This window comes from Python bivittatus, unplaced genomic scaffold, assembly GCF_059951505.1.
Source record: "Python bivittatus isolate LINGU-HERP-01145 unplaced genomic scaffold, Pbiv_v1 ctg000070_np1212, whole genome shotgun sequence".
NCBI classification, from domain to species: Eukaryota; Metazoa; Chordata; class Lepidosauria; order Squamata; family Pythonidae; genus Python; species Python bivittatus.
In genome coordinates, this window is record NW_028277034.1 from 47,385,889 (window position 1) to 47,413,130 (window position 27,242).

At 38.2% G+C, this 27,242-nt stretch overlaps 1 protein-coding gene and 1 long non-coding RNA gene across 4 annotated transcripts in view; one reads left to right on the forward strand and one right to left on the reverse strand.

Annotated features, from left to right (window-relative positions):
• The window catches only part of LOC148216888 (uncharacterized), a 37,590-nt gene extending 26,203 nt beyond the window's left edge, over positions 1–11,387 (forward strand). For 2 of the 3 annotated variants that reach the window (XR_015794627.1, XR_015794629.1), the window contains 2 exons: positions 366–5,905; positions 6,658–11,387. This is a non-coding gene — a long non-coding RNA (uncharacterized LOC148216888). The remainder of the gene's footprint in view (positions 1–365; positions 5,906–6,657) is intronic. The other variant, XR_015794628.1, reaches the window with a different exon arrangement.
• The window catches only part of ARHGAP24 (Rho GTPase activating protein 24), a 331,147-nt gene that overhangs the window by 149,755 nt on the left and 154,150 nt on the right, over positions 1–27,242 (reverse strand). The gene's annotated exons all lie outside the window — the stretch shown is intronic.

Genomic DNA, 27,242 nt, shown 5'->3' on the forward strand with positions numbered 1-27,242 from the left:
TTGTTGCTTCTAATTTAACCTTCTAAATAAAAAGCTGCAGGGTTGGTGTACCTGTTTAACTCCTTTTCTGAATTAGAGATGACAGAGAATTTTATATTTTTTGTTTTCTTGTTGGGAAATTCCAGTATATGATAATATTGTACAGTAAATTCTTTGGATTATATATGCAACATAATTAAACAGAAATTAAAGCTGATGAGAATTAAGGGAACCATATGTTTCAATATGTTCCTTGACTGCAGCCCACTTTGCTTATCCTGCTGTGATAATCACCTCATCTATTTTTTAAAAAATGGAAACTAATTTGGAAGAAGTTGCTTACAAAGTTAATGGTAATCATTTTTCCTTTTGTATATGTTCCACAGTATCCAGATTAACAGTAGATGGTAGCAGAGTTAGAATCTTCTCCATCTCTTCATGAATTGCTATATTATTATTACTGCATATCCCAGTGACACTATGAACTCTACTAATGACAATGTAGACTCCCAGGAGAGTCATGCATGATGGACAGATCAAAGATGAAGGATCAGACTAAACAAAATCCACTGAAGAAGGAACTGCCACCTACTCCAATATTCTGCCATGAAAGTTCTGCCATGATCCCCAGGTCTTGGGGTCAGGATGAGCTGAGTCCCCAACTCATGAGCTATAGAGGATTTCAGTTCTGAGTGCCATTTTCTTGTTTCAGATAGGTTTATGAGATTTGTATATTGTATTAGTTGACTATAGTCTTTTTCTTTTTTCCTTGCATATTGAATTGTGCATCCATGTAAAAGCTTAAATAAATAAACCAACCAACAAATAAATAAATGAACATTCACAAAAATAACAAAGTTAACTTGATATTGGAAGATGAGCCCTCTGTATTAGGAAGGTATCCAACAAACAACTGGGGAAGAGCACAGGGGAAGAACAGTTAACACTAGTATATGATGCAGCTGGATTGAAGCTGAAAGGATATCCAGCTGCTGACATTCCCAGAAATGAAAGGTAAGTTTAGTGTGGCAAAGTTACATACAGTATTCTATGGGTACATGGAATCTCAGACCCATGAACAAAGAGAAACCTGAAGTTGTCCGAGCAGAAATGTCAATACTCATCACTGACATTCTGGGACTCAGCAAACTGAAATGGATTGGAATGGTCACTTCACATCACAGAAGCATCAGATTCTCTACTGTGGATAAGTAAAACAGAGATGAGTAGCTATTTTTTAAAAATAGTGTCAAAATCAGAGCTTAGATATAATCCCACAAAATGACAGATGGATCTCAATTTAAGTCCAAGGCAAGCCAACAAATATTATAGTGATCCAACTCTTATGCTTCTACTACAGATGCAGAGGAAGTTATAATTGAATGACTTGCAACACATTGACACAACACCAAAAACTAAGTATCAGAGAGTGGAATGCTAAAGTTGGAAGTACAATAGCATCCAGAATAAAGGAAAATTTGGTATGCTGAACAAAACAGGAGATAGTCTAAAAGGAATCTGCCAAGAAAATTCCATGTTTACATCAAGTATCTTCTTCCAGTGATCAAAAAGATGACTCTACACATGAATAATTCTAAAATGTTGAACTCAAATTGACTAGATACTCTGCAAACAACTGTGAAGGCCACAATTCAATAGCACAAACCTGGTGCTGACTGCATCTCAGATCATGAAGTCCTTCTTGCAAAATTACCACTTAAGGAAAACAATGAAAATAATCACATCAACAAGCTATAATCTCAACAGTATTCCACATAATTATTCGGTGGAGGTAAATAATAGATTTAATTGATTAGATTTGATAAAGCATCTGAAGAATTCTGGACTGAAAGTTATAACACCTTTGAAAATGAAGCAGACAAAAATAACAGTTGTTGGTTGATATACTGAAAATAGCTGAAGAAGGAAGCAAAAGAAATAGAACGGATTTTTCCCAATTAAATGCTGAATTTCAGAGAAGAGCAAGAGGACATGGGAGCTATATCTAAATAAGCAATGCAAAGAAACTGGAGTTTACAATCCCATGAGATTTATTGAAGAAAATTACAGAAATCAAAGGAAATTTTTATGAAAAGATAATTTATTAAATTTGCATGCTGCCCAACTCTCAATACAGTTACAATAAAATCAGTAAAACATAAAAAATTAAGATAAAAGATGACAAGCATGATTTAGTGAGGGGTCTCACTCCCCCTTGCTGAAGGCCTGGGTGAAAAGACACACAACATAAAAGACAAAGAAAGCAAAGATTTACTGGAGAAAGAAGAGATGAAGCAGAGATGATGTGAATACACAGAAGTATACAAAAATATCCCCAAATTGGTACAAAGGTTCAGTCACTGGGTTAGAAGCAAAGGAAGGATCAAGTTAACTCTTTATTAGCTGCAATGTAAACATCAGCAATGCTATACAGTAGGAAAATTACTCAAAAGTCAATACTGTTGTACACCTGAAATATTGTAGAAAAGTTATTTGAGTGATTCATGTTTCAAAAATTTAGCATGCACAAAATGTCCATATGAAATATAGTCCCCAAAATCCTGAGAGCAAAATTGCCTGCAAGAGTTCACAAATGAAATATCATCCTTTGGTAAAAGTTCTGTCTTCTTATCTGAGGCTGGTAGCAGAAAGCAGAGTGAAAGAGATGACATGTTATTCCAAATACATTGAGATATTTCAGAACAACTCCTTGACATCAAGTAGTATTTTATGTATGCTTATCTTTCATAACCGGATTCGCTCAAATAATTTTTCTACAGTATTTAAACTGTGCAACAGTATTTAGTCTGTAGTAATTTTTCTACAGCATTCTTTACAATATGTTTATATTTCAGCTAATAAGGAGTTAATTCATGCTTTGGCTTTACAATATTTATCAGGTTTTATCAACTTTGTTTTGCTTTGTTACTGAATTAGAGGCAGACATTCTGGAGCATGAAGTGAAATGAGCCCTAGAAAAAACAAAGCTGCAACAGTTGATGAAATACAAAGCAGAACTGTATAAAATCTTAAAAAGCAATGCAATTAAAAGGCTACTTGCAGTTTGCGAGTATGGAAAATTCAGAAGTGACCCAGGGACTGGAAAAAATGCATTTATATTCCAATTCCAAAAAAAGCTACTCCTAAAGAATAGTCAGACCATTGAACAGATGTGCTCATCTCACACACAAGCAAAATAACACTCAAGATTCAGGCTTCAGAAGTATATGGAATTAGAATTGCCAATGGTGTCTCACTACTTTTGTTAAAAGGATGACAACATGGGATGTTGTGATGGATGTAGAAAAGAGCTGGCGCATGCATTATAATGCAGTGACACTCCCTGCATCACTCTGACCCCTGTGGACACGCTGACTGCCAGATGTACAAGTTAGACTTAGAAGAAACCAGGGCACCTGAAATCATGCCACTAACATCTGATAGAGAATGGAAAAGGCAAGCGAGTTCCAAAAAAATACCTATTCTTCCTTTATTGATTATACCAAGGCTTCTGACTGTTGTAGACCACAACAAATTGCGGCAACCCCTTTGAAACATGGATGTACTGGGCCACCTCATCTTCCTACTGAACAATTTGTAGGATGAACACAAAACAATTATTATAATGGGCTTAAGGAATGTCTTGTTGAAGAGAGTGCAACAATGGTTTCCCCCTGAATATTAAAAACACCAACCCAATACATAAAAGTAGAGAAGTTGAAGTTCTGCATCTTTCTACTCTCAAAAATTCATAGGGTTGGTAACGTGAAATAAAGAGGTGAAGAGACATCATATCCCCAACAAAAGGTCCCAGCCTATTATTCTTGTTGCTGTTTACAGACTTTTTATCCTGCCCAATTTCACAGAGTCCAGGTGACTCACATAAAATGTCATAAATATCAAAGAAATGCCATCAAAAGAATCAATTAAACTAACAAGCATTAAAAACAGCATGACATACTCAGCACCTGAAGCTCCTAAAGCCTGCAAAAACAACCGCATCTTCACCACCTTTCTTAAATCCTAAAAATGTGAGGCCAGCCAGACCTTTAGAGATACATTGCTCCAAAATGATGGGCTGTCATAGAAACAGTCTGCTTCTACACCCCTCCCCTTCTGACTTCCTCAAGGGAAGAAAGCTGAAGCATTGCTTCCTAGGTTGACTGGACAGACTGTTTAGAAAAGACAGTGCTGTAACTAACATGCACTCAAGCCATATTTATAAAAAAGGCTTAGTGGTTGCCTGGATTTTTGCAGTCCAGATCTGGTAGCTCTAAGCAAAATGTCACTCTCTTCTTTTACCTTCGGCAAGAGGCTAATTACAAAAATCAGTTTCCCCAAGCAAATTAGTCAGCTTCCTCCCCATCCAGACCTTCAGGGCGTTTGTTACCAACCTGGGTTATATGTCTTTCTTGGCAAATAGGTATGCTTTCGTTCTATTTTCTAAAAATGAAGCTAAATAAAGCTAAATTACTGCATGAGGCTTAAAAGCCTTCTTGGAAAGAAAGGTAATGCCAGAGACTAGTGCCAAAGGAGACAGTTAAGGGTATCTTGGTGCCCAAGAGGTATTACGTTATCTATTCTGGAGAAGAAGATGGCTGGTTTGTTGAACCCTGAACTATTATAGAAAACAATCATTACATTTTTTTGTGATACAGATCTGCACAGGCTTGTATCCATAGGCACCTCCTAGATCATAACAGTTCCTTGTTAGCCTCATACTTTCAAATAACAGCCCATAGAAGCTCTACCAAGCTACAACCTGGTAAAGAAAAGGTAACCGTTTTGTTCACTCTTGGATTCAGAAGTAAATAAATTGTGTTTAGCACCTACTGGGAGTTAAATCATGATTTCAAATGGTCTTATTTGTCTGGATTCAAATGGTTTTGATTCAAATGTTTCTGAATGGCTGCAAAATGTGGATTTCAGGTATAAAAGCTGGTACACATCAGCCTGCCATTTTTCCCATGTAGAAGGATAATAAACACAGAATTCTGCAACAACCTTCTGTGAAGCAAAATTTTCAGATAGATGCCTCTAGTGTTCTGTCAGTTTTACCAAAGGTGATTTTTCCTCCCACTCTGCAAAGGTCTTACAAAGCTTGGAGTTTTGTAATTACAAACCTATAGCCTGTTTCACAATTAAGAAGCAAATTACATTTAAAAAGTAATGCTAGCTGTGCTAAACCATTTATTTCACTTCTTTACATAGAAAGCTGAGTTAGATACTAAGAAAGATGGGCATCTTGGGCAACATTTTAATTAAAATTATTCCTTTTAGATTGAACAAATAGTCTTTTTTCCCCCCAAGACCTTTTGTTTAACTAATGTGACCATAAGGATCTTTAAACTTATTTTTTTAACTTCAGTTATAGAAGTGTTTGGCACTTTTACTCTTATTGTAAAGGGGAAATGCCAGAAAATCAAATTCTCTATCTAAGCAATATTTAAAAAGGAAACCAATTTGACACCATATTTTCTGATAGATGATATAGAGTAACTATATATGAATATGTATTATAATGTTATTTCCCAGGCTATAATTTTGGATTGTAATATTTCACACTCATAACAGAAATCATTTAAATAAAAGCTGGAATTTATTTTACAGATCAGCATGGATGTGTGCATTTTTTAACATGGCTTCTGACAAACTAGCAGTTACAGAAGAAAAAGGACAATGCATGAAAGGATTTGCTTTATATGCCACAAAGGACTAAGCACCAACTTCATGTAATGAACAGCTTATATATTTTCATTACAGTGCTTCATAAACTAATTTGGAGACAAAACAACAACTTACAGAGTTCTAATTGGGACAGTGGGAAATTCCAAATCCTGGCTAACTTTCTAGAGCTATGTCGGTCTGTTGATGCAAACTATTTTTTAAAATAGTTCAAACAGAAGAGAAAGTAAAGCTCATATAGGTAAGTATCACATAGGAATGGAGACCTCTATGACTTTTTGATGTTGGAATCTGCTCCCCTGTTCCCCATTATGCCTTTCTACTACTGCAGAAACATTTCTGTCCAGTCTCTGGATCAAGACTTTGCTTCTGCTGTTTTATCTTGCCTCTTTAAATATCTTACCTGGCTTTCCAGCAAATAGTTTGTAATATCTTTGTGGAGCACTTTGATTTCCCAGTTTTCCATTTGTTTCATACTCTGAACCTGTCATGTCCAAGCTTCTGGTGTCATGTCCAAGTTTTCAGTCTTTCCCAAAAGAGCAGTAAATTGAGACTTCTAGTTTTGCTGTCTATTTTGCTCTTTCCTTTATCTGATATTGTTTATCTGTTGAATATTCCATGTGTTGAAGGGCATGCTTATAAAGTCCTCTTTTGTTGTTGCTTGGAAGAAGACAAACAATTGAAATCATCGGATCATGGAATTGTAGTGTTGGAAGGCACTACAAGGATTCTGTAATCTGAGCCACTGCAATGTGCAGAAAAAGCCATTAAATCACCCTGGAGAGGTGGCTGTCCAGTCTCTTCTTACCAACCATCAGAAATGGAGAACAAGCCCAATACACAAACACTTACACTTTAATATCATTTAAATCTTAAGCAATCAGGAAAATCTCAAATGTTATTTTTTCATAAAGCTTTTGAGTGTGTAGAGACGTTAAAGGAATAAAAAGAACTTTGCTTTGCCTGACCACTTTCTGATTTGTCTTCTTACAGATTGAAATTTTCTACAATATGCCATTAATTGTAGGGGTCTTTGGCTTTTCTCCCAGACATAAATTTTTAAACTCTGCAAAAGCAGGAGGGGAGAGAAAAAACAACGATACAACAGCAAGAGAACTATCTGATCATGCTTCTTTTCAAGAAACAGCTATTGAGGAATGGCCAAATATAAACAAGCAGACACTGACAAACAGCTATTGGTTCCTGGAAAGAGAGCATTGCTGCACAGTAGGACACTAATAAAATTTGGATGCAAATAGGATGGATTTTTCACCTATCTATGAATGCCCAATTACCCATGATGGCAACAAGCAGCTTGGCTTCCATCTGGAATTTGACACCCAATTTAAGCAGACTAAAACAAGTACAAAGACAACAAAACACGGGGGTGGAGGGAAGAGACTCAGAAAGACAGAAACATTTGGATTTCCATAGTTGTTGCTTACAGTCAATAGATTTAGCCAACCAGGAAATGAGATTAATTTGTAGAACAAAAAGAAAACAGAAAAAGAAAGCTTCTCTTCCCACAGTAAAAATACCACTTTTCAGGTCAGATAGAAATGGAATAAGAGTCCTGCTGGATTAGTCCAAAGATCTATTTGAAATAACCATTGGCAATAAAGCCTTGTATTTTGGAGCAAAAAAAAGTGTTGATATTTTCCTATCTAATCTAGTATCTTCTAGATTAGCATAGTATTTTCCTATGCTAATCTAGTATCTTAAAGTGGCAGTTTTTGAGAAGAAGGGTTGAGTCACCTGAGACACGAACTTCCTCTATATCATCAGAACTTTTGTGAGCAGATCACCTGGCTATACATCCACATGGAAAACATAAAGAAAAGACATGATGTGCTAATCGGAAACCATGCAAAGCTCAAGGATGTAGGTTGAGCAACCTTTTGGAAACTAGAGTTCACAGTTGTTGTTATTGAAAGGGAAGGGCAGCATCTGATGTGAGGTTTATGCAAATTGACCCAAGGTGTATCACACACAGGAGGAAGCAGAATTTTCCTTTTCCCCCTATTTTGGGGGAAAGGCTCTCTTTACATTTTAACTATTTTTCATGTGTTTCTAGCTTCATAATTTTAGAAGTACAGTGGAAATACCAAGGGCTACACAAAAGAACATGCTCTAGCATCTCAGCGATCACCTATAAGATAATAAGAACAAAAAGTAAAAGGGCATAAAAAGTGAGCAAAAATTACAAATATCTCCATCTCATGGTGTAATATTATCCTTAATGACAGAATACAAACTCATTCCTTAGGATAAATGGGACTCTCTCTCAGTGTAACATGTACAACATTTTGTTGTAATATTGTTAATATGGACATTTATCCATAGAGAAATTGAACGAATACTATGCCATTAGCTTCTTAGATAATGTCCATCAGGTCATGACAATATTTGGTAAATCTTATAAATATCATTTGATATTTAAGTAATAACTGGCATTCTAATATCTAATTATCATGCAGAAATATTGCATAATCTTTAAAAGTGTTATTGTTTCTCTTAATAGAATGGTTATTATTGTTGTTTTGTAAATAATGCAGTTGTAATTGTAGATTTGTTGCCTTAAGAGGAATGAATGAATGCATGAATGCATGAATGCATGAATGAATGAATGAACCCTTGAGTCAAGTTCAACTCTTGATGACTGCATGGATACATCCATGGAGTTTTGTGGCCCATAATAACAGAAGCAGCTCTCCACTGCCTTCTTCCATGATTTTTTATTAATTCCAACCCAGTGGAATGTGGGAAATAAATTATGTAAAGAGGGTCAGGGCTCCATCTGTACATCTGTGATGATAATAACCCTGCAAATGTTGAACAGAATGGGACAATATTTGGGAGGGGAAGAAACTGGCAAAAGGAAAATTATGGGCAGATCTGGCTAGATGCTATGGAGAAAAAAATCCTGAGATTTCCCCAGTGTGGGTGACTTCTCTGTTATCATCTCCCTCCTTCCTCTTTCATAGTTAAATATCCCAGAGTGGAGCATATTCCACCTACTCTTTGCTTTCCAGAATACACATACAGTACATATTAACATACAATCACTATCAGTAAAAGGGTTGGAAGAATTCCAGAAACCTGGCATGCTTTTTTTTTTAAAACTTTGCACTCTATCCTACAATCCTGGGATTTCCATTCTAGTTTTAACAGGTCCGAACCTGCTCAGCTTTTTCAAGATCAGCCATGGTTAGTATCAGGTCTCTATATCCAACTCAACAGAAAACAAGATTCTCACGGTCTTTTTTCAGCAAAATTTATTGAAAGGATTAAGGTTAAGAGATGAGGTTACATAAATTTCAACAACTGGATTACTTTGTTTTACAACCCAATTCATCTTTTTTCCCCTCATTATGACTGAGACTTCTTCAGTTTCTAATGCCTCTTCTCTGAACTGGTGGGGTGGCTGCCCTTTTCCCAGACAACTGGGGAATATGCAAGTATATTCTTAGGTCTTGTAAATAATCCCTTGAATTCTTCCCAGGCTGGGAACATACTATTACAGTTGGTTTAGGTATTTCAACTTAGCCAGGACATTAAAGAATACTATTATATTATTCTTTTATTCTAGGCTACCTTAAGATGATGGTGTTTTCTTATTCTATATTTTGTTATTCTATGTTATAGGCATAGTCAAGAGGCAAACATTCAGGCTGGAAAAGAGAGATACTGATAGTCTCAATATAGTTTGTTTAGTTATTCGTGAGAGTTATTTTGATGTCATTAATGCAGAAATTAAACAATGAAGGGGCAAAAAAATAAAAACAACCCTGTTTAACTCCTTCAAGAGTAGGGATAGGAATGGTCAGATTGCCATTAAAATTACATCTAATTTGTTTTAATGATCAACCTGAGAAGGTGGAGGTCAGTGGATGTTATAGCTAATTTCCTCTAACGCATCTCCCAAGGAATGGAATCGAATCAAAGACCATGCTTAAATCAATAAAGGCAACATAAAGGGTGCCTTTAGAAGGCTACTAAATGGAATAGAATTGCACATTGATTCATAGTGGAATATCCTGACCTAAATCCAAAGCCATCTGGGTGACTTTGGACCAGTTACTATCTCTCAGCCCAACCGTCTGACACGGTTGTTGCGGTGGGGAAAATAGGAGGCAGGAGAGTGATGTATGCTGGCTTGAATCATACAAAATAAAGATAGGATATAACTATATTAATATTGCTGTGGTTGTTCCTGCCTGTTAGGGACCAATGTATTCTCCAGGGACATCTAATCTAAAAGTTCATAATAGAGAAGTCTAACATAAAACTTACTGATGATTGATAATAGGCAATAGTTAGCATAATGATAGGTTATGCCTATCCCCTTTCTAATACTGTATTTTGGGAGAGTGGGAGAGTTAGGAAATTAGAGGGAGCTGTTAATAGCAATAAGCAAGGGGGCTATTGGAAGCTCACTGCTCAGGATTTATTTTCAATAATTCTGGCAAAATCATATCTTTCCCTGGGGCTTTACCATTTCTCAGCTGAGAAATTAATTTTTGAATTTCTGATTGTGGAGGTCAATCAGGAAATGGATCAGATAGTAGAGAGGCGAGAATCACCACCCAAATGGGACATCAAATAAATCAGGGAAATATTTGGTCCAAGACCCTAGGGAGATTAAGTTATTAGCACTAGAGCTGAGTTTAACTGAGGGTCGAGAGACAAGATGCCAGAACAGATGATAATCTTTGTCACTGCTCAATTCATTAGGGAGTAGCTTTGCTTTTTCTCCTGCAAAAGCCCTTTATACTTCTTTTTCTAAAGAGTGAAAGATTTCTCAAGAGGGAGAAACATTATAAAATCAGCAATTCCTCGAGGGCAGTTAGTTTCTCAACTAACTCAATCCTAGTTAACAATTCTCTCTTCTTTCCTGCCTACACTAAGAATTATTCTTGTGCTCTGTGTAAACACAGACAGAACCCTGTTAATTTCTGTACTGGTGGATATTGATAGGAGCCCCATCAGTGATTAAGTATTTTCCTAACCCCTTCTTTTCAACTTCTCAACAATGCTTGTTCAGTTGGAGCCCAAAAAGTCCTACCCAAAACTGATGTCTTACAAACAACGTGGTCTCCAATTAACATGGTTTCTGGTATGTTGTTTAAGAATAGATTTGCTATTCTTTTGTTTCTTGGTATAATTCTTACAACAAACATTTGTTAAATATGGGTGTAAATGGATTGTACATGTATAGTAGGTTATGAACTGCTTGGGAACCAATTATTGATATTTCACTTGTAAGAAACCTATATAACATGGAAACCATTTCTATGCACAGAATGTACCATTCTGTGATGTTAATTCTAAAATGTTTTGATGTACTGTTACTATAAGATACAAGGACAAAACTCTGGATAAGTGATTGCAATGATTCCCTCTTCTTGGTTTTTCAGTTATAATGATCAAAATTTCCCTATAGCTATCTAGATTTTTTTTTTTTTTGCTGCTGCTGTGTCTATAATTATATTATATAACATAACATCTATCAAGAAGTGTTTTTGCATTAGTCTGTACTAACTTATTAATGTATGTACAATACTATTGGTAACATAAACCAGCTCCTGTCTGAAAGTCAATGCTCTAAGGTTATATTGATTGAACATGCTTCAATTTAGCCTTTTTACTAGGGCTTAAATTGTATTTTTGCCACAACAGTCTGTTATTAGTTGAAAGTATCTGATTGAGCTGGCATAAATTGATTTTAAGAACTAGTTATGATTGCATTAGTATTGTTTGCCTTACTAATATATGACTTTGTGTTTTGTATTTGGTCAAGCATAAACACTGAATTGTCCTGATAAAATGGTCGTCCTAATTGGCGTCTAAGAAATTATAGATATATGTAAAGGGAAAAAAGGTTCAGAATGAAACTTTAGAAGCAAAAGGGAGATTGTGTTATGAGGATCAGTGGTGAAAAGGTGAGGATATTTGTTGAATATCTAGAATGTTGCAGAATGTTGGTCCTGCCTACATTATTTTACATGGTGTTCCTGAACTTTTGCTCATTCATATACATTTCGTTTTGCTTATATGTAAGAAAGCATTTACTGATTTTCTTCAAGAAAATCTAAAATGATTTTATAGTTCCAAGATTATGGTCAGTATTTAAGAACAAAAGCATCCCTAGAGAGTCAAAAGAGTCAAGATTATGGCCACAACTGCATGATAGAAACCCCATCCCTTTATATGTGCTTCACATGTGGCTATCTCCTGCTCAAGAGTGCTTTGCATCAAGCTGCTTAACATCATTCTGTCATGTCCATAAACACATACAGAGGAGTTCTCCACTTGGATTTATTTCTTTCCTTCCAATATCAACTGGATAGAAATGGAACATATATTCAAAGCTAGGAGAAGGAAAGGGACTGTATCCCCTGATATGGCCAGCATAGGAAATACAAGTTAAAGAGATCAGTTGAATGACCTGGCTTTAGATGGTGGTCTAGTCCAGGGTTTTTCAAACTGTGTTCCATGGAACCCTAGGGTGAATGATTAAGGACACAACCCCCCCACCCCACCCCCCCATAGTTCATGAATGCAGCCAATTTTCTATTACTAGAGCTTTGCTGTGGATTCCAGGAATTTATTTTTTTAACTAGTAGGTTCCACAGCCTCAAAATGTTTGAAAAACCCTGTTCTGGTCCCTGTCAGCATATTTTTGTTGCATCTCGGAATCAGATGGTTTCTTTCTCAGTATCTCCTCAAATTATTAAATGCGAAAAGAAACAGATGCATTTTGTGAGTGCATACAATACTTCCCCTATTGCAACAAAATCCAGTACTCTAGATAGACATCTTTATGTTGCTATTTTGAAAATATTCTCCTTAATGTGTATTTCCTGACTTTTGAGATGCTTAGTGCATGCGCAAATTAAATTTAAACTGTTTGTTTTTCCCCATGAAATTTGATGCCAGCCCTCAATTTTCAGTAGGTTGATTAGATCAATAAGTTAGTTAGCAAGAGGCCGTTACATTAGAATCAATGTTATGCATGTTTATACATGCCACGTAATACTTCTGAAAGATTGTTTTTATTTGTCAGTATAAGTAACAACTTCCAGCCATGAAAACAATGGGAATTGCTATAGTGGGTGAAAATTCTGTTTTCCAGTACTTTTAATATTTGTTGAACATTCCATATTACAGTACTTTAATTCATGGTCCAATCAGACAATTTAATTTCTTCCCATCTGGCTTGCCAGTTGCTAGCCAGCCAACTCACAATCCAGGGTAGAGCTCAGTTCCCCAAATGTTCCGTTTCAACAATTACCAAGACTGCCCAGCTGTTTCTTTATGTGCAAATGCAGCCAATCTTTCCACCACTGGATGAGGAAGGAAGGAAGAACAACAAATGAATGGAGAAGCCCTAACATAGAAGAAGGAATGAATTAGAGCCAAGATCCAGAGGGATACAGTTTGCTGACCAAGTGCAGTTGCAATATTCTGAGCACTTACACATTGCATTGAATTAATTTCAGATGAACATATTCCTATATAAATTCTACCAGAATACAACAAAAATGGTCCCTAAACGCTGCAGTATTTCATCTGATTCATGGTTATGAGCAAACGGACAAGGATTTGTTTCTAGGAAAGTATGCGTAGTATGTGCACGGTGAATCACGGTGGCGCAGCCAGCAAGAGCAGCGACTGATCCTTGCTGATGGAGGATTGAATCATTCGAGAGTCAGCCTACAAGTAATCAAATTTTGAGAAGGACCCATCTGTTGCAAAGTAAATTCTATGCCCAGACCTTGAACTGATTTATTTTATTTTTTGCATTCAGAAATGTGCTTGTGTGCTAAACTGAATATGGCATTGTTGGTATATAATTGCAATTGTTTTATATGTAAATAGCAGCTGGAGAGGAGTCTGAGCAAAAAAAGATTGGACGGGGGAATTAATCTCCCATACACCCACCTCTTTTCTAGACCTGTCAAAATTCCACAACCCTTGCCAAGCTCTTGATTGGTATGAGAAGGAAAGTTGCCATTAGTGCAGATGAAGTCTTTGAGCAGGTTGGAGCTAAAAAGATTATGTTTCCTTTAAAACAAAGGTATGGATGGATGGGTAACCTGGGCAGAAAATCAGTGACCCACGTGGGATCTCTATTAATTTAAATTCATTATACTAACTTTATTATAATATATAAATTAATAATGTATTATTATTGTATCCTCCCATCACCTTTCTTATTATGCTTTAAAATTTAATGGTGAATTTTCCATCACATTTTAAGAGGGAAATGCCATTCTGCTGGGTAATTTTTTTTTTTTTCTGTGCTTTTTGCAAGTATTTTTCCTTTCTGGGAGGTTTCTTCATTTTTTTCTTGGTGCTCCCCAGTTTCCCTTCATTACTCCATCCAGTGGGCAACATGATCCCACCCATTATTGCCTCCTAGCCTCTCCCAGAGCTTTAAAAACAAAGACATTGTTGGGTAGGAACATTTTTTCCCCTATCCATGGTTTAAATTATCTCCTGCGGTTACAATATTTTTTATATAACAAAACTGTATGTATCTAAGTTGTAACACTGTCACCTTAGAGATCTCAGGCTGACAAGGATAAGACAGTGCCCATGGCTTGTTCAGACTTTCATTCCAAAAGGGTAGACCGAGTTTTATTCTGTGCAGTGTTAATCATGCAAGTCCACCAGGCAATTTTCATATGAGTGGAAATGAGGCTGCCGGAACCTGATGGTGAATCCTTGCCTTCTACATTTTGTATGCCTGAGGAATGCTGGAAAAAAACCCTGCATTAATAATGGCTACCTAGCCTGTGGCTCAGTGAAGTGTGAATGCCATAACTACCTGTTTCATTGCTCTCCAGTTGCTATAAAAGCACCTGCTTCCCCTATTTTCATCTCTGACGGGGTTGAAAGATAAACAGGTGAAAATGTACAGTGATGCACTCGTTTTAGGGGAACAGAGGCTGTAAGAAGATCATTTGTAACACATCATCAGTGACCCTTGAGTCAAGGAACAGAAAAGAAAATAGAAATGCTGTACATTCCTTAATAAATCAAAGAAAGGGCAGCTATCCACATTTCAACCACTGCTTATGCACTGGTGTTACATCTGTCTTTTACTGAATGTGGTGTTTAAATGCCTAGATGTATATGTCCAGATAAGCATGTTTCTATGGGCTGTTCCAAGACATGATATATCTTGTATGAAATGCCTCCTGGATTTTTTTCCCTTTTCCCTTTTATTTTTGTGAATGTGTATTGTTATAGGTTTTAATTGTATATTTATTTATTGTTTTAACGTGTTGTGAGCCACTCAGAGCCCCCCATTGGGGGGAGATGGGCAGGGGACAAATTAAATAAATAAATACATCTTTGATCTATAAGTATCATATCCTTAAACCATTGAAAAAGATATAACTGAAACCCAACAAAATGTTGATGTCAGATAAAATACTTTGTGGCTTTGCCAGTAGGAATGCCTCTGGATCTCCCAAACAGTCATATACTGTACATCAGGACTAAATATCTCTACAGTTTAATTCTGCGTGTCTGGCAGACATGCAGCACCCATGTTTATGAATCCATTTCTTTGGGCTACTAGCAGAACAACCTTGCAGATAGCTCAGCTATCTTATAACTAGCTGAAGGAAGTAATATCAACAATGGATGTCTTGGGCTTAGGAGAAAGTTTAATGATGCATAAGTTATTAATTTAAGTAGTGCAGGAAAGATCCCCTTAGGGTACCTACTGCCTGATGTGCATGTTTAAAATAAATGAAAACTTTTTCCCACCCACATTTTAAATGAAAAAATGTTATATAGAGGCACAGCATTGGGAATGATTAATTTTGGCAAATTTATTGCAATATGCAAGAAGGCAGATTGCAAGGAGCCTTGTCAATAAGCTGAGGGAATGTATGATCGAGTGCTACAGAGCAGCAGATAGGTAACAGCTCACTGACCAAATTTATCTAGCCAAATTAGCAATCAGATGCTGAAAACTTTATACTGCAGTCTTGTACATCTACACTAAATGGTGCGTCTTTAGGTCGAAAGAAGCAGACCTTCTGCTTTATACTAGCGGTTGCTAGAATTCTAGCCCAAATAAGCAAAGCGTGGCCTTGCCGGCTGAGAATTCTGGGGCTGTTCATCCAGCATATCAGGAAGGCATCTGATTTTGGAAGAATGCTCAATGCTTAGAACAGTGTTGTCCAAACTAGGCCACTTTAAGATGAGTGGACTTCAACTCCCAGAATTCCCCAGCCAGCCATGCTGGCTAGGGAATTCTGGGAGTTGAAGTCCACTCATCTTAAAGTGGCCTAGTTTGGACAACACTGGCTTAGAGTCTTTATTCTATTAATGTGAATGGAAGGATGAGCTGACTTAGTGGGGAAACCCTCATTTTACCAAGCACAGTAGTGCAGCTGGAATCAGTGACAGCAGCAGCCTTGCATATTCCTAAAAGGAATTTCCCTGTGTGCACTGGAAATGATCCTGGGGCAAGTGCCCTTTGAAAGGGTGAATCTGCCAAGAGGTTGCTTCATAGCTAGCAAGCTGACCGAGCAGCCACTCCAGCCCAATGAAAAGTGTCTCTTTTTGTCCAATATTCCCCATCAGCCATTTCCGTAAGAATTATATGAATGTATGCATCCTTCCTTCCTTCCTTCCTTCCTTCCTTCCTTCCTTCCTTCCTTCCTTCCTTCCTTCCTTCCTTCCTTCCTTCCTTCCTTCCTTCCTAACAACTTTTGGGGTCAGTGGGGTTCTCTGGGGAAAGATTGCTATGGGGCATTGGGTTGAATCCATGTTTGCAGTAGAGAAAGGGCAGACCTGCCACTCCTCTAGCGAAGTGAGGGGTGGGGAAGAGAGGCCACATGACCCTTCCCAGCTTGGAAGCCAGAGGACTGGTTGCTTCCACTCAAGATGCCAGCCAAGCAAGTGTGTCACACACTGAGGTATACTTTCATTCTGCTTTCTGTGTGTGACTACCTGAGTGCCGGGAAGTTATACAGACAGTAGGAGGGTTGATAATACACATCATTTTGGTCCTTTACTTTTCTCCAAATAGGAAAAGATTTTCTTTGCCAATCTCAGTGCACCAAGCTTCATTAAACACTATTAATTAGGTACTGTTGACCATGGTATCTTTCTACACTGGGGGAGAGGTCATTCCCTAGGTCCCTCTCTGTGGGGTGCCACAGGACTCGACGCTGCCTCTCCTGTTTAACTTCTACATGAAACTGCTGGGTGAGTTCATCCATAGATCTGCTGATGATACCCAGTTAAGTATCTTGACCGCAGACTGGCCAAGTGAGGCTGTTGAAGTCCTGTCCAAATGCCAGGAGGCTGTCCAGGCCTGGATGGGGAGGAACTGATTCTGACTCCAAGACTAAGCAACAGTGGATATTAGGCCATCTCTAATTTTGGATGGGGTTGTACTTCCATATTCAAGAATGTTTGTAATCTGGGGGCTTTCTTGGACTCACCTCCTGCTCAAAAAGGTGTGCCAGTTGTGCCCCTTCCTGGATCAGGAGGCCCTTCAGAAAGTCACTCATGCCCTGGCCACCTACTTCAATGTGCTTTACAATACAGGTTTCATTTCATGACCACTCATTCAGCGACTGTTCAAACTTATGATGGTGTTGAATGAGTGGTAGCTATGACCAGTCCTTGTACTTATGGCCATCACAGTGTCCCCACAGTCACGTGATTGCAATCAGGGTGCTTGGCACCTGACTTGCAATTATGACATTGCAGAATCCCACCATCATGTGATCTTGATTTGCGACCTTCCCTGCCGGCTTCCAATAAGCAAAGTCAATGGGGAAGCTGGCAGAAAGTTGCAAGTCACGGTCACGTGAGGTCCTCACTTAACAACTATAACTGAGATTGCTGGAATTGCCATCGCTAAGTGAAGCAGTCATGTGGTTTTTCGATTTATGAATTGGGAGTTTCCAGTCCCAATTAGAGTCATTAAACAAGGACTACCTGTAGGCTTCAACTGGTCCAGAATGCAGCAGCATGGGCACTTAGGGACATGCTTCAGTATGCCTATGTAAAACCTCTACCATGCCAGTATGCTTTCAGGTGCAGTTTAAGGTGCTGGTTATCATCTATAATGCTCCACATGGCTTGGGGCCTGGTTATTGGAGAGACTGATGATCTCCCATGGTTTCTGCCTGTCTAATACAAGTCAACAGACTTGGTCTGCTCTGGGTCCCTTCAGTTAAATAGTGTCATCTATCAGGACCTAGGAAGCGTACCTTCTCTGTTGCAGTGCCTGCCTTCTGGAATGAGGTTCCCCCAAAGATCTGTGTGGCTCCCACCCTGATGGCATTTCATAGAACCTTAAAAACTTGGCTGTTCTCCCAGGTGGTTGGTCCTTGTTGGTTATTCTGTGTTGTTTGGGCAGATTACCCATCTCTTTATTGTGCCCTGTATTTTTTGTCTTATTTTGTTATATTGTGAGTCATCCAGAGACACTCTAGTGCCTCAGTTAAATAAATAAATAAATAAATTTAATTCAAGCAGTCTAAGGCCAGGATTTTTAAGTCTAGAACTAACATCAGAAATAGATGCCTTCAAAATTGCAACCTAACTTTTAGGGACTGAAATCTTTGGGAAAAAAAAAACAATGTATACCGTGTATATGTGAAAAGTGAGTTAAGTCTATAGCTTAACAACCATTGACAACAAAAAGTCTTATGCCACTTTAAAGACTAGCACATTTATTATCATATTTTACGGATCACTGTCTAGTTCATCAGATGTGACAAACAGCCTTACACATCAAACACAATCAACTTGGCAGATGCCTTATGCTCTTAACCAAAAGCCTTTGCAAAACATATAGTGGAAATCTACAGAAGTGTCAGATTTACATGCACGGAGTTTGCACATATATTATCCCCTCTACACATTTAATTCTCATGTATATATCCTCTCCCAGTGATGAATTATTTTTGGCCCCCACTTCCTTCTCACTATTTATTTATTTACTTTACCAGCTAGAGGGATAATCTTGGCTGATCTGAAAAAATCTAAACAGGCTTGGATTTAGAGAGAATGTGAAGGAGAGACGATGCAGTAATTCCAATCAGAATCGTGCAGGTAACGGTTTTCCCTGTGACAGTCTATGGAAGTGAAAGTTGGGCTTTGAAGCAGTAGAATAAAAAGAGTATTCATGCTTTTGAAGTTTGGTTTTGGAGCAGATTTTCAGAATACCACGAATAGCCAAGAAAGCAAACCAATGGATCATAGAACAAATCAATTCAGAGTCCTCACTTGAGGCACAAATGACTAGGTTCATATTATTAAATCTTGGACATATTATGTAAAAGCCCAGTTCTCTTGAGAAGTCTATGATGCTGGAAAGGTAAAAGGAAAGAGAAAAAGAGGACAACCAGCAGCAAGATGGATGGACTCAGTTACAGTGGTGATGGGTGCACTATTGGAAGACCTGAAGGACTAGGCTGAGCACCAATCATCCTGGAGAATATTTGGTCTCTAAGAGTCATCACTAACTTGATGTTGTTACAGCATCATCATCAGGCTTGACTGAAAAGTAAAAAACAAACAAACAAACAAACAAACAGAAAGAACACAGTCGCAAACCACTTCCATATTGTTTCCAAGAAAGCTACACAAACATGTACATTAAGTCACCTACTGATGAGTTTGACCCAAAGAAACGTCCCTTTCTTTTCCCCTTCCACCCATTATTTTGGAGAAAATACATCTTGAAAAATCTTCACAGCCACAAAGGACAAATATGGCTTTTGGGGGGGGGGCGGCGGGGATAGCTGGCAAACAATCTGCCGCTGACCCAATGAGAAAGTCTATTCCCATTATTATATAGCATGAGGAAATGTAAATGCATTGACTGAAGAAGAGAAATGAAATGCAAATTAGAAGTACATTAGGTTTATAACTCCAATCAAATCAACTCCCAAGCAGGATGTCCACCTCTGATCCTCCTTCTCTGCATGAGTTAATTTATTCAAATCTATGCCGCCTTCAGACTCCTAGTGTGAACTGGGGGGTACGACAGGGAGATCAACTTTATTCCAAGGTGTTGCAAAGCTTCAATGGATGCCAGAGATTCTTCAGCAAATTAGCATTCTTGCATCATGATCTCTCAAGCACATCTCAGGCTACACATGACATAAAGGATAGCTGTAATGCATACTGTTAAGGAATTAACATAGCAAGTAGTTCATACATCTGCTTAACTACACTTGTTCATCCATAGTTACAGGCTTAACAAATATGAACTTCAGATCCTGCAGACCAAGCATGCTATAAAAAAGGAAAGCTTTCATCAACAGTCTAACAAGTTCCCTTCCCCTTTCCTTTCTTTCACATCCTAGAAAAAGGTTCTTTAACATGATCTAGAAATGAGAAGAGTTTCTCATGTGGATTCTCCGTAGCACCAAAACCAAAAACGTGCACTCAGGTAACTCAAGAAAATAAAATCCTGTATAGAAAATCTGCTTCATATAACAAAGCTAAACACGTATATTTGGTTGGAAAGGGTTATCATGAAAAGCAAGTTGAGATGTTTAAAAAACAGCACAAGAATTCAACCCAAGCCCAACATGTGAGAGATATGATGAATAGTTGATAGAAAAATAAAATAAAGATACCTTGATTTTAATGATCTGACAGTTTCTTCATAGAGGGTTCTCCGGTACAAATATCTCAACTTGCTAAGCATGCAGCTCAAATGAAATGGTTTGGTTTGTTCATCTGAGAAGCAATGGCAGAGTAATTTTTTTTCCTAAAAAAAATGAAGTTGGATCTAAGCCACTGTAGTTACTATTTATTTTAAACACTGAGGGGCCATTGGGGAAATAAAACCCATATTTCCTCCTCTTATGGCTCAGCCAACGTCTATTCTCCCATGGCTTTAAGAGAGAAAGAGCAAGAAGGAATGTGATGCTATAAATAAGAGGAATGCACAAATGCTGTAAATTTTGCTAATTTACAGGAGCTTTAGCTGCAGCCCAACCCAGGTTTTTCTGAACAGAAAATGTGCTTGAACATTGAGTCCTCAACCACCTCTGCTTGCTGTTTAATCACCAGGCCTTTTTAGCAGCTCTTTATTTCATTCTAATAAAAATAATTTTAAAAAAAATCCCCTCCCACCCCTATGGGTGGTATGTGTCTTCCTCAAACTCGGGTCCACTACCAGAGGCCTGGGAGTTTGAGGGTTCTGTGTAGTTCCTAACACTGCACTGCACCTAGCTCTGATGTTATTCCTGAGATCTGTTGGAGCTACTCTCCCAGCTTAGGAGTCACAGCACCAACTGTTCCTACCACCACTGGGATCACTTTGGCCTTTTCCATATCCTCTCTAGATGATGATGATTATTATTATTATTATTATTATTTATCCTGGCTTTATTATTTTTATAAATAACTTAAGGCGGTGAACATACTCCCTCCTCCTATTTTCCCCACAACAACAACCCTGTGAGTTGGGCTAGGAGAGACTGACTAGCCCAAAATCACCTAGCAGGCTTTCATTCCTCAGGTGGGACTAGAACTCAGTGTCTCCTGGTTTCTAGCCTGGTGCTTTAACCACTAGACCAAACTGGCTCTAGTTCCTCCTTCAGGCCCTGGTACTTCTCCAGCTTCTCATACTCCTTCTCCCTGATGTTGCTGTCACTTGGCACTGCTACATCTATCACCACTGCTGTCCTCTGGTCCTTATCTACTACTACAGTGTCTGGTTGATTGGCCAGTACCTGCCTGTCCGTATGGATCTGGAAGTCCCATAGGATGTTAGCTCTGTTATTCTCCATGACCTTCTGTGGAATCTCCCATCTGGACTTGGGAGGGTCTAGCCCATACACTGTGCAGATGTTGCTGTATACAATGCCAGGTAATTGGTTCTGTCATTCAGTGTATGCTGTTCCTGCCTGCATCTTACACCCTGCCACTGTGTGTTGGACTGTCTCTGAGGCCTCTTTGCACAATCTGCACCTTGGGTCCTGTCTAGTGTGGTAGACTTCTGCTTCTATGGAACTGGTGCTTAGTGCCTGTTCTTGTGCTGCTATGATCAGTGCCTCAGTGCTGTCTTTCAGTCAAGCCCTTTCCAGCCACTGGTAGGATTTCCCAGTGTCAGCCACCTCAGCTATCTGTCAATGGTACATCCCATGCAGGATCTTTTCTTGCCATGGTACTCTGCTTGAACCTCCTTCCATGTCTGCTGCTGCCTCAGGCATTCTCTCAGCAGCTCATCTTTGGGTGCCATCTTACTGATGTACTTCAGGATGTTCTGGGTTTTGTCCAGGACAGTGGCTTTGACACTCACCAGACCCCGCCCGCCCTCTTTCCGGCTGGTGTATAGTCTCTGGGTATTGGACCTGGGGTGCAAACCTCCGTACATTGCAAGGAGCTTCCAGGTGTTCACATCAGCAGCCTCCATGACCTCCTTTGGTCAGCTCAATATACTGGCAGGGTATCTGATGACTGGCAGGGTGTACATGTTGATGGCATGGATCTTGTTCTTCCCATTGAGCTGGCTCTTCAGGAACTGTCTTATCCTTTGGTAGTACTTGGATGTTGTTGTCCTCCTTGCCTCCTCATCTTGGTTCCCATGTGACTGTGGGATACCAAGGTACTTGTAGCTGGTCTGTATGTCTGCTATGTGACCCGCTGGTAGTTCCACCCCATCAGTCCTAACTACCTTCCCTCTCTTTACTACAATCTGGCCACACTTCTCCAGTCTGAATGACATCCCAATGTCCTCACTGTAGATCCATGTCAGGTGGATCAGCAAGTCGATGTCTCATTCGCTCTTAGCATACAGCTTGATATCATCCCTGTAGAGGAGGTGGCTGATGGTAGTTCCACACTTGCACTTGTATCTGTATCTAGTCCTTGTTACTTGCTATATTCATTCATTCATTCATTCATTCATTCATTCATTCATTCATTCATTCATTCATTCATTCTAGAATAACTTTAAGGCTACAACCCCTCCCAAAGTAATATGCACATAATAATACCAACAGGATAAAAATATATTGGACAATGGCTGATAGATTCAAATACTCTTGAGTGAAACATATTTTTTAGATCTATTTTAACTGGGGTCTATACCTGATCTTTTGCACTGAAATTGCCTTGGTCACCCCAGTGGATTATTTTTTGCTGAAAGAGAGACAGAGGGAAAGCAACCCTGGCGATTCTCTTAGACCTCTTAGACCTCTCAATGGCTTTCAATACATAAATCAATTTTGCTGGAGAAGTTTTCCAAGCTAAGTATAGTCTTGAAATGATTCCACTGTATAGCCATTCCCCGAATGTGGTGTTCCAGAATCAGTAGGGGAGTTTTGCTCAATCCCATGGTGTCTCTGGGTTTTTTTCTTTTTCTTTTTATCTCTATCCTGTTAAATATCTACATCAACTATTGGATGAGCTCACTCAGAAATGTAATTTGTCATCAATATGATGACACCTAGCTCTGCCTTTTTCATTGGATCCAGATGGGGGATGAAATTGCTGAATCAGTTTCTAGCTGTATAATGGTCTGGATGATCAACAAATTGAAGTTCTGTCCAGACAAGGCAGTAGATAGTTATCTCCCTGAGTGATGGTCATACTGTTTTGAACAGGATTGTATTTTCCTAGAGGAGAAAATTGATAATTTCTATACTTTAACAATTCTTTTTGATAATAGTTTAGCTTAATAATAACTAATCTAATAATCATATCACCACTATCTGCTCTACAGGTAGCCAGTGAATCAATACAGTGGCCGTATGGTAAATGATCAACTACTTCTATAATGCTTAGCAATTCTTACTATACAAATGCATCCACAGAAGGTTCATGCATCCTAGGTTATAGATATTGGTTTTCTATTTAAAGAAGCTTTAATCTGATGGGCTGTCATAGCCAAGTTAGGCTCAATGTTTTCAATTCAGTTCAATTCAATCAATTTATTTATTTATTGTTTTGACCATCGGTCATAACAAGTATTTCCAATTATGATGACATATATTGGATTTCTATTTAAATGATACCATTATTTCTAAAGTCACATCTTTTTACATAAATTAATATTTTTGAAATTCCCTGAAAGATCATGAATGGGTAGACTGGATGTCAAACCAGCTACATCACTGATTGATTTACACAAAGAGCACATTTCCTCTCAGTTCATGTTCCTAGATTAATTTAAGAATAAAACTGAATTATATTAGATGGGATTGGGGCAAAAAGTGGGCAACCTATTGTTTGAAGATGCTTGGTAGGTTTCCCAAACTTTATTTAAATTTGTTGTTATTGGGGAAAGATTTTCAGCTTTGGGATTTCATTTGATTAAGAAGAAGAAATCAAAAGGGTCTTTTCTGTGTGTCCATTCCTCCACTATGGAAAATAGGTCTACACTTAGGCTTGCCTCCTGGTCATGTGCTTCAAGGAACTACTCCTTATTTAGAATGTAGTTTTCTCTTCCAGAATAATAAGGAATGCCATCTGTTTTGCTTTGTTTTTCCATTGGGGTGATAAGAAGGAAGCACAAAAGCAATTTAGCTTGTGAGGCTAATGATTACATAAATCATTAATTTCAGTATGACTTAATAATGACCAAGCTTGAACAGTATTCATGAATACTGTTGCATTGTTTATTGTTATTTTTCAATGATTTTTATTTTGTGAACTACCTGGAGTCACTGGGAGTCAAGCAGTCTACAATTGAATGAATGAATGAATGAATGAATGAATGAATGAATGAATGAATGAATGAATGAATGAATCAGCCTCATGAACAACTGTCTTAGGAAGGGCAGTGTATAAAATACATTGCAGTATATTCTAATAAAGTGGTGCTTGTTAACATGTACATGTTTTGATGTGGCTTCTCATAAGTAGCAGTTGTGCCATAATTAATCTCCCACCAGTGCTGGGACTGAAGATATTATCTCCACTTCTTCATCCTCCAGATGAGGCTTTATGACTACAAAAACAGGATAGGCACAAGCTGGTCATAGTCAAAGATCTTGAGGCTTCCACCTGGCCAAATGGCCCTTCCCAAGCAAGAACACAAAAAGCGTTTATGTATAAAAACATCATGAGTCAGTTGAAAAGTTTCAGGGCAAAAGACTTTTTTTTAAATTCTTTGATGATATTGCTCTTAATGCAGCTACAATCTGAGTTGCAGGGAGCTAGCACATTACTAGTTTCCACACCCATTCCAATCATTTGATGGTCATCTTACCAACAATATTTAATGGAGTTGATGACTCATTCACAGATCCTAAGTGAATTACATTTTATTGGGATATAATAAATACATGTGCACATTGTATGTGTGTTTGTGAAAGTGGCCTTATCATTTTTATTTTCCTTCTGGCTTCTATGAAAATTAGGAACCTGTTTTTCATTCTTCTAAAAATGAAAAATTTAACAAACCTGGCAGACGGAATGTTAGATTGCAGCTCAAGTTCCGACCACTATGGATCAACCATATCCATGCTGTAAACAAGCACGCCAGACATTATCTCTCAGTGCTCCTCAGGATGTTGTAATGAGATCAGTCAGCAATCTACTCACATCGGGAAGGCACATCTGAAGCTCTTTTGCATCATTTACACAACATTTAATGACCTCTAAGAGAGACTAAATGATGCTTAGCTTTATTGCACTTGTCCAAGCTTCCTCATTTAACTGATTTCCTGAACTGCATAGGTTGTATTCATTTTAACTGTAGATGTACCTTCCAATCCACTTGGTTTTGCTAAGATTGATTTCAGCTGCCACTTCATCAGAAATATCTCTCTATGCCTGAGTCTGTAACATATGGTTTCACAATAAAAGGGGAGGAATCCAAGTCTATGCTTTCACATAGGTAGCACTGAAGTTTGTTCACCACCCAGAGTCACTTTCTGAGATGGGCAATCATACAAATTGAATGAATGAATGAATGAATGAATGAATGAATGAATAGAATGAAGATATTTTTTCTGTATTAACTAACCTACCCATGATTTTCACCAATTTGAAATTCTCAGGAAATCTGTAAAGCGCCTCTCACTTTCCCTAATTACTCACTTTTAACGATGGGTTGCAAAGGTTTTGGGGTTTTTTTGCCTATCTTCTAGAAAATACATTATTTTACTTTTCTCTATAAAATATCCATATATATCCATGATCAAGACTGCTGTAATAATTTGAAGCTGGAGAGCAAAATTAACCTTTCTACTTTGCTTACTGCAGTGTTGTCCAAACCTGGCCACTTTAAGATGAATGGACTTCAACTCCCAGAATTCCCCAGCCAGTAGAGTTGAAGTCCACTCATCTTAAAGTGGCCAAGTTTGGACAACACTGGCTTACTGGGTACCCCTGAACATGAATGCAGTCTTCGAAACAGGGTATATCTCACTCCTCAGAAACTCAAATGGTCCATGGGATTCTCAGCCCAAAAGAGATACTAGATACCCCATGTGAAGATCCTGTTGAAATGTTATGCTCATATCTTTCAGAAGGGATACATTTAGTGGATCTGGTGAGAATATGTGATATCAATTGTGCTCAGGAAGAAGTTCCAAGACCAAGGGCCATACTTTAAGGTGTGTCTGGATTATGTATTTATCTACTACTTCTATCCTGAAGACTTCTGAACTTAAAATTGCCATTATTGTCATTTAGTATTTGAATGACATTTCTAAACATTACCAGATCAGAAACAACTTTGATGCATCGATTTCCTATCCAGCCGTAAACATTATTTTTCCTTTAATTACGGGAAGAATTCCCCTGCCACATCCAAGCCCAAAGCAAATTGGTATGCATCCAGGTTCTCAGCCTAAAACAATCTAGCTTCTTCCCACACATTTAAGAACTGAGCATCAGTCCAAATATCTGTTTTTTTATATCTATCTATCTATCTATCTATCTATCTATCTATCTATCTGGAACCTGTCTTTTACAGAAAAAAAGGTACTTTAGGGAACTACGCTAAGCCAAAAACTTTATGAAGTGTCCTTGCATTCAAGTCCATCCACACACCTGTTCTCACAGAGTTGATCAACATCTGCAAAGGTTGAGAAAAAGAAAGGGTAACCTAATTCTCCAGAAATACTGTAAGTAGTGGAAGTCTTGGCTCAAAATGTGGAATTTGGTCCTGTTTCCAATTCACAAAGAAGTTGTATATACATCAGTTAGCTTTTATGTTATACACCACTGGGGGGGGGGGGGGGGAGATAATGATATTTCATTAATGTCACCATTTGTAATATCTTTCTGCTATATATGATAGACTGCTACTATTCTCACATTTTATGCACAGAAAACCAATGGCTATGTATTCTATGGGTACAAGGCTGCTCAAGATTCAGTCCTGCATTGCCATTTTGGGTGTTTCTACCATTTGGACCTGTCCCCGAATTCCATTTAATAAGAAAACCATAAACAACCTGGCAATTTCTACTAGAGAAGAACTTTGTAGCAATCTCAAGAAAAGATCTGCTTGGAAGACAAACTTTCATCTTATGTGCACCAAATCTAGCAAAAGAAGGAGAAAAGCTGCACTCTTTAGAGAAGAATTGTCATTGCCACCATCTTTAAAAAAAAGAAGA